Here is a 12393-nt window from a genome sequence, read left to right as displayed (position 1 = left end):
AAACCCGGGTCCCTGGCGCTGGGAAGCAGCAGTGCTAACCACCATGCCACCATGCCACTCAGTACATAGTTTTATTTCTCAAATCAGAGTAAGATCTGGCCGCAGTTGCAAGTGGGAAATAAATCATATCCCAACTGCTTTCATTATATTAGGTCTATATCATAAGTTAAGCATTGAGCTGTTAAAGACGTAAATATGGCTAATTATCTCACCCAGTAAAAATGCAAATTGGTTTAGTGTTGACAATAGCACCACATTTTTATCTGTTTTAAGTTGCTTGGCTTAGAAGTCCAGAACAGCATCAGCCACTTGCTGTGTCTTTAGGATTCTGTTCATTTTTCCTTATAAATCGTGGCTGTTTGCAAATCATGGACAAAATCTGCCCAATTTTCTAAAGGTTTATTACTGTGATTATTTACCCAGCTATTGTGAGGTCCCCGCCATAATCCTACAATCACTTTTAACACAGAATTGGGGAATACAGTATTCATATGTGATGTTGGCCTTTTGTTGATGAACATAAATAACTGTGGAAGCTCAACTAATTTTTGATTATCATTCCTTACCTTAAAAAAACTAATACTACAAATCTTAAGATTTTCTCATTTTTCTTATCATTTTTCCCTCATATTGAGATGTGTTTTTTTGTAATAAGTCTCACAACACAAGGTTAATTTGGAATCACGAGTTTTCGGAGCATTGCTCCATCATCAGGTCACTCACCTGCGTCTCCACCTCACGGCATTTTTTTAAAATAGCATTGCATTTTATAGTAAGAGCAATTTAATTGATAGTTGCTCTACAGTGTCCGATAAAACAAGTGATAACTTACATCTCAAATTTCACAATGGCCTTTATAGGCCTAAAGGATACTTAAAAGTTCAAAATGTTCAAAACAGAATTTATATAAATTTAACTGGGCACAAGCATTGCAACTGGTAGGGGTTTGCATCACATTGCAAGGTAGATTTCGTGATAATTAGGCTCACAAATAAAAAGCACAATTTGGAAATCTGGGTGAAGTATTAGAAAACCTAATGTGTCTGAGGATATTTTTTGTTTGTACAATGGGCGTGGGTGGTAACAATTGTGAGGGAAAGAAAGAAGAAATGAATTAAAAGCACCTTTCTTCTGCTGCATTGCTATCTATTTTCCATAAGTTTAGAAGAATCTTGTCAATGTTTTCAATAATGTTACATATTGGCACAGTGGTTAGCACTGCTGCCTCACAGTGCCAGGATTCAATTCCCAGCTGTGTGGAGTTTGCACATTCTCCCCATGTCTGCGTGGGTTTCCTCCAGGTGCTCGGGTTTCCTCCCACAGTCCAAAGATGCATGGGTTAGGTGGATTGGCCATGCTAAATTGCATGGAGTTTGCACATTGTCCCCGTGGGTTTCCTCTGGGTGATCTGGTTTCCTTCCAAAGTCCAAAGGTGTGCAGATTAGGTAAACTGGACATACTAAAATTAGCTTTAATGTCCTGAGATGTGTAGGTTAGATGGGATTAGCTCTGGTAAATGTGTGGGATTACAGTGATAGGACGGGAAAGAGAGCCTGGATAAGATGCTGTGTTAGAGAGTCGGTGTAGAGTTGCTGGGCCGAATGGCCTCTTCTGCACTGTAGGGATTCTTGGAATCTATAATAAAAAGTGATGATATGGTCATTAATCCCACTGTTGTTTATAGGAACTTGATGTGCTCATATTGGCTGCTGCACCTCCTGACATTACAACAGTTTCATTGTCTGCGAAATATTTTGGAACATCAAGGACATTGCATGTACTATATAAAGGCAAACTCTTCCTTTATAGTTTGTTAACTACTCTTTCCAGTTTACCATGACAAGACACTCTGTTCTACTAAAAGCTCAATAACATTAGCTGTTTAATGTCGAGTTATATGAGAACTATCACATGTTTTTATTAACTCTGAGCTGCTTGCTTCACAGTTCCATTCATTCTCTGTGCCAGGCAACACTTTCAAACATTTGAATAATTTTGGGATTGAATGCGTATATCAGAGATCTCCATGGAGTAGTTGTTGGTTATTTCAGTTTCTGAACTAAATCTACTCTCTAGATTTATACTGACCCTCCAACAATTCCCAAAGGGAAAAAGAAGCAAAAGATCCTCAGTCACCACTCATTTTCAGTTATTTAAATACATAATTGTGGAAGGTTTATGCTCACTTTTGTCACAACCATGTGAAGATCCAGACATCATTGAGATAATTAATCCTGAGATAAGACTGTTGTTGCACTCTTCATAGAAACTGTACAGTGCAGAACAAAGTTGTTCGCCCCATTGAGTCTGCACTGACTCTTGTCCAGGTCCACCACCCTGCTCTATCCCTGTAACTTTGTGCATTTACTATGAATAATCCACCTAACCTACACACCTTTGGACTGTGAGAGGAAACTGGAGCACCCGGAGGAAACCCATGCAGATATGGGGAAAACGTGCAAACTCCACACAGACAGTCTTCCAATGCCAGAATGGAACCTGTGTCTCCGGTGCTGTGAAGCAGCAGTGCTCACCACTTTGCCATTCAGATCTTAACACTGCGATACTTTGGTACTCGTTAATCCAAAATCAGATTCTTCTTCACCAGGTTATGAGAGTCAGCTAGGCTGTAGCTCCAAATCTGGGGAATTTAGATCCAGATCTAGTTAGTTGCTGGGTTCTCCAAACTTGTTGCCATATTTCTGTGCTACACTGGAAAATGTCACTCAGCTGACAGTTGCATATCATAACTCATGCCAAGATTGAAATCCAGATATTGGAAGCTTTGACCATGGAAATGGCATAGACAAAGTCTGATACCCTCTGTAATTGCATTCAGACCATGGTGATGCCAATGTGTCAAATCAAGATTTGAATAACACTAAGATGCAGTCAGTCTCTATCTCATTGGGACAGCATGGTGGCACAGTGGTTAGCATTATGCTTAACTCTGTCTCCACTCACATTGTTTGTACCTTTAAGATTTGGTTACCTGGAAAGACTGGCATTCCAGCCATTATCTTGTAAACTGAGTTAGTGTCTATATATGTCCTGTTTGTGAACACAACTCTTCACTCACCTGAAGAAGGAGCGATACTCTGAAAGCTTGTGCTGCCAAATAAACCTGTTGGACTTTAACCTGGTGTTGTGAGACTTCTTACTGTGCTTACGCCAGATCGATGCCAGCATCTACACATCATGGCCTGATAGTGCCAGGGACTCGGGTTCAATTCCAGCCTAGGGTGACTGTGTGGAATTTGCATGTTCACCCCATGTCTCTGGGGGTTTCCTCCAAGTGTTGTGGTTTCCTCCTACAGTCCAAAAATGTGAGGGTTACCTTGATTGGCCGTGCTAAATTTCTCCTCCGTGCAGGGTAAATATGTGAAGTGATGGGGATAGGGGCTGGGTTGAATTGTTGTTGGTGTAGTCTCAATGGGCTGAATGGCCTCCTTATGTACTGTAGGGATTTGATGATTCTATGATACATTGCATGAAACTAAACTAGAACAGTGGCCCAGTTCCACACACAAACATACACAGCAACGAAACATGTGTAAACATGTGGCATTTTGACTGTGAGTGAGGATTAAACCTCAGCATGGTTAAGAATTACTGAAATGCCACATTAATTGTTAACACAGGGCAAAAGAAGCAAACTCTTACTGCCTTAGCAATGATATTAAACTTGCATATGGTCGGGAACAGGATAAAAAGGGCAGGCTGGTACAACTCATTATCAGCTTTCAAAGCAGAGCCAGAAAGAACAGAATTTAATGGACCTTAATGCCCTTCCCAATGGACCAACAAAACTAATAACTAGATATCATCACTCGCTGATGAGGGAATCTGGAATCTATACCAACATCAGCAATTTAAGGAGCTACGTTTGCTTTTTTCTGCATGATTATAAAGCAGAAGAAAACAATTAAACAATGACTTTCCAAGATGTATTTCTTATGGTCATTAAGGTAATTGCTGCACTGTGTTGTGAAAATATGCTTTAAATAATTGAAGCATTGTTGAAGAAGACTTTAAATTTTTCTTAACTACAACTTGGGCTCATCATGAATCATAGAAGAATGAAATCATAGAATCCCTACAGCACAGAATGAGGCCATTCAACCCAGAGAGCCTACATTGACAACAATCCCCATGAAACGTAACAACTTTCTCCAAACAGGTTTGGGCTTAAAGCCATTTATTCAATCTATTATTTTACTAAACTCCTCCACGCTTCACTGTGCTTCTAGAATGTACAACATGGTGATAGAGACCAGATTTATCTTGGTATTTTGATTGATCATTTTAAAAGAATTTTGTGTTATCCAGAAATATCAAATTAAAGTTGCAATACTTAGATACTTTCTAAGAAATGATCATCAAATGAAAATCCAAGTCAATTTAAGGAGATTCTCAAATGTTGCAATGGCTAGGATTCTCCGATGTCTTATGCCCGACCATTGCTGCCAGTGAGAACAGAGAATTTGACGATCAGCTAAATTTCCATTCACTGCAGCAGGATCATAGAACATAGAACATAGAACATTACAGCGCGGAACAGGCCCTTCGGCCCACAATGTTGCGCCGACCAGTCTTATTTTTAAAAAAAACATTGACCCACTAATCTAAACCAATCCCTTTTCGTCCATAAACCTATCCACCAATCTCTTAAACGCCCCCAAACTAGGCGCATTTACAACTGCAGCAGGCAGGGCATTCCAGTCCCTCACCACCCTCTGGGTAAAGAACCTGCCCCTGACATCCGTCCTATAACTACCCCCCCTTAATTTAAAGCCATGCCCCCTCGTGCTAGCTTTCTCCATCCGAGGAAACAGGCTATCACCATCCACCCTATCTAAACCTCTAATCATCTTATATGTTTCTATAAGATCCCCTCTTAGCTGCCTTCTTTCCAGTGAAAACAACCCCAAATCCCTCAGTCTCTCCTCATAGGACCTCCCCTGCATACCAGGCAACATCCTGGTAAACCTCCTCTGCACCCTCTCCAAAGCCTCCACATCCTTCCTGTAATGTGGGGACCAGAACTGCACACAGTACTCCAAGTGCGGCCGTACCAGAGTTGTGTACAGTTGCAACATGACGCTGCGACTCCTAAATTCAATCCCCCTACCAATAAACGCCAAGACACCGTACGCCTTCTTAACAACCTTATCTACTTGATTCCCAACTTTCAGGGATCTATGTACACATACACCTAGATCCCTCTGCTCCTCCACTCTATTCAAAGTCCTCCCGTTAGCCCTATACTCAACACATCTGTTATTCCTACCGAAATGGATTACTTCACACTTCTCCGCATTAAACTCCATCCGCCACCTCGCGGCCCAGCTCTGCAACCTGTCCAAGTCACCCTGCAAACTTCGACACCCTTCCTCACAATCTACCACACCTCCGACTTTGGTGTCATCAGCAAACTTACTAATCCACCCAACTATACCCTCATCCAGATCATTAATAAAGATTACAAACAGCAGTGGCCCCAAAACAGATCCCTGAGGCACACCACTCGTAACCGAACTCCATGATGAATAATTACCATCAACCACCACCCTCTGTCTCCTATCCGCTAACCAATTCCTGATCCAAGTACCTAAATTACCACCAATCCCATACATCTGCATTTTCTGCAGAAGCATATCATGGTGAACCTTATCAAACGCCTTACTAAAATCCATATATACCACGTCTACTGCCTTACCCCTATCCACCTCTTTGGTCACCTTCTCAAAGAACTCAATAAGGTTAGTAAGGCACGACCTTCCCGCTACAAAACCATGCTGACTATCTCTAATCAATTCATTACTCTCCAAATAACTATAAATCCTATCCCTAATAATTCTTTCTAAAACCTTGCCCACTACAGAAGTAAGACTCACTGGTCTATAATTCCCAGGGAAGTCTCTGTTCCCCTTCTTAAACAATGGGACAACATTCGCTGTCCTCCAATCTTCTGGTACTATACCAGAGACCAACGACGACCTGAAGATCAGAGCCAGTGGCTCTGCAATCACCTCTCTTGCCTCCCATAGAATCCTAGGGTAAATCCCGTCTGGACCAGGGGACTTATCTATTTTCAACCCTTCTAGAATATCCAACACATCCTCTGTATCAACTGCAATACTTTCTATTTTACACCCCTTCACCCCAGTGACCTCCTCAGCTACATTCATATCGTCCTGCGTGAACACCGAAGAGAAATAATGGTTCAATGCCTCTCCAATCTCTTCTGGTTCCACACACAACTTCCCCCTACTGTCTGTAACTGGCCCTAATCTTGCCCTAACCAACCTTCTGTTCTTGACATACCTATAGAACGCCTTAGGATTCTCCTTAATCCTATCAGCCAAAGTCATCTCATGCCCTCTTCTAGCCCTTCTTAACTCCCTCTTCAACTCCCTCCTAGCCAATCTAAAGCTTTCTACTGCACTACCCGAGCCCTCAAGCCTCATCCGAACATAAGCCTCCTTCTTCTTCCTAACCAACAAATCAACTTTTTCGGAGAATCTCAGCCATGGGCGAGGTCGGAGAACTCCAGCCACTCTCTCAAACTGAGATATTAATGCTCTAAGTTAATAATGATGAAAATGAGCTAACCGGCCAGGAAAAGTAAAATGTTACTGATAGGATTGACTTTAATTTTGTTTAGTTGAGAAATTAATTGTGGCACACAGGAATCATTTGGCTTCTTGCATTTATTTATTGCAGTGTTACTTGCCTGAGATTTGCAACACTTCATTGAAAGGATCAGCAAAGCAAATTAATTACTGATTGTGAGAAGTTACATTACATCCATAAAGGTAAGAGTCTCTGAAGATATGTACAGACGTTGACGGCATACCATTCCTATTATTTTGTGAGCAGTAGCTTTACTTTTAAATGTCTTTACTGCAAAATAAAATTTAAAGAAGCTGCAATTTTTGGCACAGTGGCATAATGGTTAGCACTGCTGCCTCACAGCACCAGGGACCCGGGTTCAATTCCTGGCTTGGGTCACAGTCTGTGTGCGGAGTTTGCATGTTAACCTCATGACTGCATGGGTTTCCTCCGGATGCTCTGGTTTCCTCCCACACTCCAAAGATGTAGAGGGTTAGGTGGATTGGCCATGCTAAATTGCACCTTAGAGTCAGGGGGATTAGCTGGGGTAAATGTATGGGGTCACGGGGATAGGGCCTAGGTGGGATTGTGGTCGGTGCAGACTCGATGGGCCAAATGGCCTCCTTTTAGAACAAGAACAAAGAACAACCCAGCACGGGAAACAGGCCCTTCGGCCCAACGAGCCCGCGCCGCCGCATCCTCCTACACCTACCCTGTCCTGCCGTTTGCATTGTAGGATTCTATGATTTTCATTATGTTCAGTTGTGTATATTTTGAAGTAAATGAGGGATACACCATAGTCGTCCCACACATATATTTGGCACAATAGCTTTATTGCTGTTGTCTTCAGTGCCCGCTACAGACTTATTCCTGATTTCATCATTCTCTCTGGCAACAGTGTGAACCAGTTTGTTGCAACCTAGCTCCTGTACCTGTCACTGGGATCAGCTTTGGGGTGCATATTCCCAGCAGTGCTAAATCTGCCTGTTCCCATGACCTCAACTTATCTGCTGCTGAAACTCACATCTATCGCTCTGTTATCACCAGACTTGACTATTTCAATGCAACCCCTAACCGTCCACCCACATTCTTCCTTCCATAAACTTGAAGTCATTTAAAATCCTGCTTGCATGTTCTTACTTACATCAAATAGTATACATCTTTTTCCCACCCTTGCTAATTTACATTGGCTCCTGGTCAGGCAACACTTGGATTTTAAAATTCTCTATGCCCTTCTCTCAACCTGTTCCAGCCCCACAAAGCTCCAAAATATCTAGATTCAATATACTCAATTAATCTTGGACTCTCAAAGCAACCCAGTTTTAATTGCTCAATCTTTAGTGATCCTGCATTCAGTTGCCTAGACCCTAGGCTCTGGAATTCCCTCCCTACACCTCTCCATTTTTTTTTCTTCCTTTAAGATGTTTCTTGAGGGCCAACATTTTTGACCATCTTCCCAAAATACGTGGTTCAGTTTCAACTAATTATGTAAATGATGCTATGTAAATACATGTTGTTGTTGTTTAAGCAATTACATGCTGGGTTAACTCATCCCATTTTTAACCACCATATTTCTTGCACCATTGAATGCTCTCTCCAGATGTCTTCACAAATATTCTGCCTCTCAAAACCACAAATTAAATTACTTTATTTATGGGAAGATGATGGTCTAGTGGTAATATCACCAGCAACTCAGCTAATGTTCTGGGGACCAAAAGAGAAAATGCTGGAAAATCTGGCAGTATCTGTAAGGAGAGAAAAGAGCTGACATTTCAAGTCCAGATTACCCTTTGTTGAAGCTGCTAAAGTTCTGGAGACCTGGTGCAATTTAAATTCAATAAATTATTTTAAAAAAGTATCTGGAATTAAGAATCTGCTGATGACCATTGTTGGAAAAACCCATCCAATTCACTAATGTCCTATAGGGAAGGAAAGCTGCCATCCTTATCTGGTGTGGCTTACATGTGACTCCAAGGCCACAGCAATGTGGTTGACTCTCAGCTGTCCTTGGACAACCAGCGATAGACAATAAATGCTAGCCATGCAGCAAAGAACATGTTCACAAATTAATAATAAAAAACCCTTTGGGGCAAAGAATTTGAGAAGCATCATCAAAAATGTATAAATTCATTGCTTCATTGCAAATCAAGTAAAAGCAAATGCAATAAAATGGACAAGCCAATACAGTACAAAATACTAACTGTGACAAAGAGTTCCCTTGCTATGGGCTTTCAAAGTTGCCTGTGTTAGTGAGGCATGGGCAGGTATGTTGTTAACAAGTTCCAGAGAGTATGTTAACACTGGATGAAAAGGTATGGGTGGCATTGAAATGTAAATTTATTCAAAACATAATTAGATACATTTCTGGTGAAGGCATAGAGGGATACAAGGCCAATAAACTGGATTAAAATTTATGAACATAGAAATCATGATCCCAAAAATGTTGTAACATTCTCAGCATTGATATGCTTCAATTAATTTTCAATCGTATTACCAAGGAATGCATTTAAAATTTAAGTGGGACTATCAGTAGCATACGAACATACGAATTAGGAGCAGGCGTAAGCCACTCAGCCTTTCGAGTGTTCTTCTCCATTCAATAAGGTCGTGGCTGATCTGAGTGTAACCTCAACCTCACATTGCTGCCTACCCTGATAATCTTTCACTCACCTCCCCCCTTGTGAATCAAGAATCTATCTAGCTCTGCCTTAAAGGTATTCAAAGACTCTGCTTCCACTGCCTTTTGAGGAAGAGAGTTCCTGAGAGACATGACCCTCTGAGAGAAAAAATTCTCCTCATTTCTGTCTTATTTGAACTATCCTTTATTTTTTAAACCGTGACCCCTAGTTCTAGGTTTTCAGACAAAAACTGAAATAGCTCAGTTGGAGAGCATTAGACTGAAGATCTAAAGGTTCCTGGTTCAAGCCTGGGTTTGGCAGGAATCCACCTGCTGGCTCTCTTTGTTACCTGATAATTAGCACTGCATTTTGGGCAGCATAGCGGCACAGTGGTTAGCACTGCTGCCTCACAGCGCCAGGGGCCGGGGTTCAATTCCAGCCTCGGGTCACTGTCTGTGTGGAGCTTGCACTTTCTCCCGGTGTTTGAGTGAGTTTCCTCTGGATGCTCCAGTTTCCTCCCACAGTCCAAAGATGTGTGGATTAGGTTGATTAGTCATGTTAAAATTAACCCTAGGGCCAGCGGATTAGCAGATAAATATGAGGGAGTTAGGGGAGTAGGCCCTGGGTGGGATTGTGGTTGTTGCAGACTCAATGGGCTGAATGGCCTCCTTCTGCGCTGTAGAGGTTCTATGAAGAGGAAACAGCCTTTCCACATTCACCCTGTTAATACCCTTCAGGATCTTTATGGTTTTGATTAAGTCACCTCTGACTCTTCTAAACTCTATTGGATGCAAAGCCAACCTAGCAATTAAATATTCTTGAGCAATTTCTATTTAGCCCTGAGCTTTCTTCTTTAAAAATAGTAACAAACAATAGAAGATACCCAATATAAAACACAGATAACTTACAATAATATACCATTTGAGGTTTATTTAAAACCTTCAAACTTTGACCGAACCTTTAGTTCTATACATGCATGTTCGTACCATGGAGAGAGAAATAGAGAGAGAAGTAGTTGAAAAAATGGAGAGAAAACAAGAGAGAGAGTGAAACAGGAGCAAGAAAACTTACACTTGATTACATGTAGCACATGTCCAGGGATTTGTGTTAAGTGAGAAGAGAAAGCAGAACATCAATTATACAAGGATTTGAAATGTATCTGTCTGATTGGAGAAGACTGAATGCTGTAAACTGACCTACATGCCACTGTCAGACATAGTAAAGTGTATGTAGGTTAATGGGGTGTTAATGGATTAGAGATTATCCAATTTATTCTTTGTGCTGTCATGCAAAACAAGCTGCTCCGATGCCAATCAAAAAAATAAGAAGACTGCTGGAAATCTGAAATAAAAACAGAAAATGCTTGAAATATTTCTTCAATCTCTCCTGTCTCTCGCACTGTCACAGATTTGTCCTTATCGCACCCACATCTTGCACAAAACCTATTATATCCCTAACTTTTCCCAGTTTTAATAATAGCTGATCAACCTGAAACATCAGATGTCTCAACTGCCTACGAGAGACCTGTGTTGTTGTCTCAGTCTGCAAGACCCACCAATATCCCTGACCCTCTAAACCTGTCCCCAATCCCATCTTCACCCCAGGATGAAGGACTGTGAGGGCAGAAATCAGAAACCTGCAGCTCATTTGCTCAGCAGCATCACCAGTGACTGCTTTGGGAATGACAGGCTTCTGGAGGGCTGGGAGTGACCCAGATCAGAGGTAAGTCATACTGGTGCAGTAGCACCCTCTTGTGGCCATTTCCGTATGTATATATAGCCAAATCAGAATAAATTAATTTTCAATTGCGTCTATGAAGTTCATGTGTCATACACAGTTCTTTCCTGTCCTGCAAAGTTATCACAGTCTGACCAAGAGGTGGGATTGTAAATGTCCCAAAACTTTGCCAAATGTGGAGAACCTGTTCACAATATTGTCAGGAAGCCAGATATTTTCAAAGTTGGATCTGACAAATGCCGATCAGCAACTCAATTAGGTGATGAGACCTAGTCACATCTGACCATTAATGCACAGATGTGTCTTTATCAGTTTCATCAGCTACAATTGTGTTTCTTCACACTTTGCAATTTTCAAGGGGATGCCAAATCCAGCAGCGCTGGCATGATGTCAAGCTGGCACCATTTACACAGCTCTGTGTAAATGTCAATCTGGCAGCTTCAGCTCTGAGAGGGATTTTGGAAGTGAGCGTTCAGCCAGCCAGCATACTCGCTGTATTCACTATTCAGAGGGCACCAGAGAGGACATGGGGGACACAGATAATTTCAACATGGGGCCAGGGATGGGGTCCCAGAATCAACATTTTGGGAAAGAGGTCAGAAGGGGTCACTTGCAGACCTGCTTCATGCAGGTTTATGCCTGTTTTCCAGGTAGCATTCATGACAGCTTCATCATGGGCGATCTCAGATCCCAGCCATCTCTCAGTAACAGCGACAGCTGGATGGATGGTTCCTTGGGCACAGAGGGCACCCATTCAGGAGGTGGCTGATGATGTCAGTCTGGAGGCCACAGACACCAGCTGAGGCTTGTTTCAATGAGGCTCTCACTGTGATGCACACACTGGTCCCCCCAGAGGGTCTCCTGCATCAATGTAGTCTGCTGTGTTCTCCACAACCTAGCGCTGCAGAAGTGAGACCACCTGGACCTGGAGGAGATGGAGGAGCACCACATCTCCTCGGAAGAGGAGGATGATGAGGAAGTGGTGAGGATGACCACGCAGAAGAGGAGGTGGAGGAAACCCTAGGCAGTGGTCAGTGATCAACTGGGCCGACAAGCTAGAGATGGCCTCATAACGTCTTATTTTGGAGTAAACATGACTAGGATCAACCAACTGTCCCCCCATGGGGACTAACATCTAACCCGTCACGTTGTTCCAGCAGTATGCACCCATGTTGTTGCCAGGCAGCATGGGCAGGGTGCAGAAGCTATTGGCCAGTCTCTGTAGGAGAACAATGATGACTTGTATTGAGTACAGAGCAATGGTCCTCTCAACCACAGTGTTATGTCTGACTCCTGCCTGACAGAGAGCTGAACATGTCCTGCCATCGAATGTGCTTACAATAAGGCTGAGAAACATAGCATGCTGTTCCAGGCCTCACCCTCCTCAGGATTACTGGTGTTCACATCCACCTTACAGCCAAGG

At 42.3% G+C, this 12393-nt stretch overlaps 1 protein-coding gene across 2 annotated transcripts in view; it reads left to right on the top strand.

Annotated features, from left to right (window-relative positions):
* Positions 1 to 12393, top strand: part of LOC145347817 (phosducin-like) — a 36686-nt gene that overhangs the window by 446 nt on the left and 23847 nt on the right. Inside the window, exons 1-2 of one of the 2 annotated variants that reach the window (XM_080195704.1) lie at positions 6522 to 6627; positions 6727 to 6818. The gene's annotated coding sequence lies outside the window, so the exon portion shown is untranslated. Of the gene's footprint in view, positions 1 to 6521; positions 6628 to 6726; positions 6819 to 12393 lie in introns of those variants that run through there. The other variant, XM_080195703.1, reaches the window with a different exon arrangement.

The sequence above is a fragment of the Carcharhinus amblyrhynchos genome, chromosome 9 (assembly GCF_965287045.1).
Source record: "Carcharhinus amblyrhynchos chromosome 9, sCarAmb.v2.hapA, whole genome shotgun sequence".
In the NCBI taxonomy this organism is placed as follows: Eukaryota; Metazoa; Chordata; class Chondrichthyes; order Carcharhiniformes; family Carcharhinidae; genus Carcharhinus; species Carcharhinus amblyrhynchos.
This window is presented reverse-complemented; position numbering and strand designations above follow the sequence as displayed.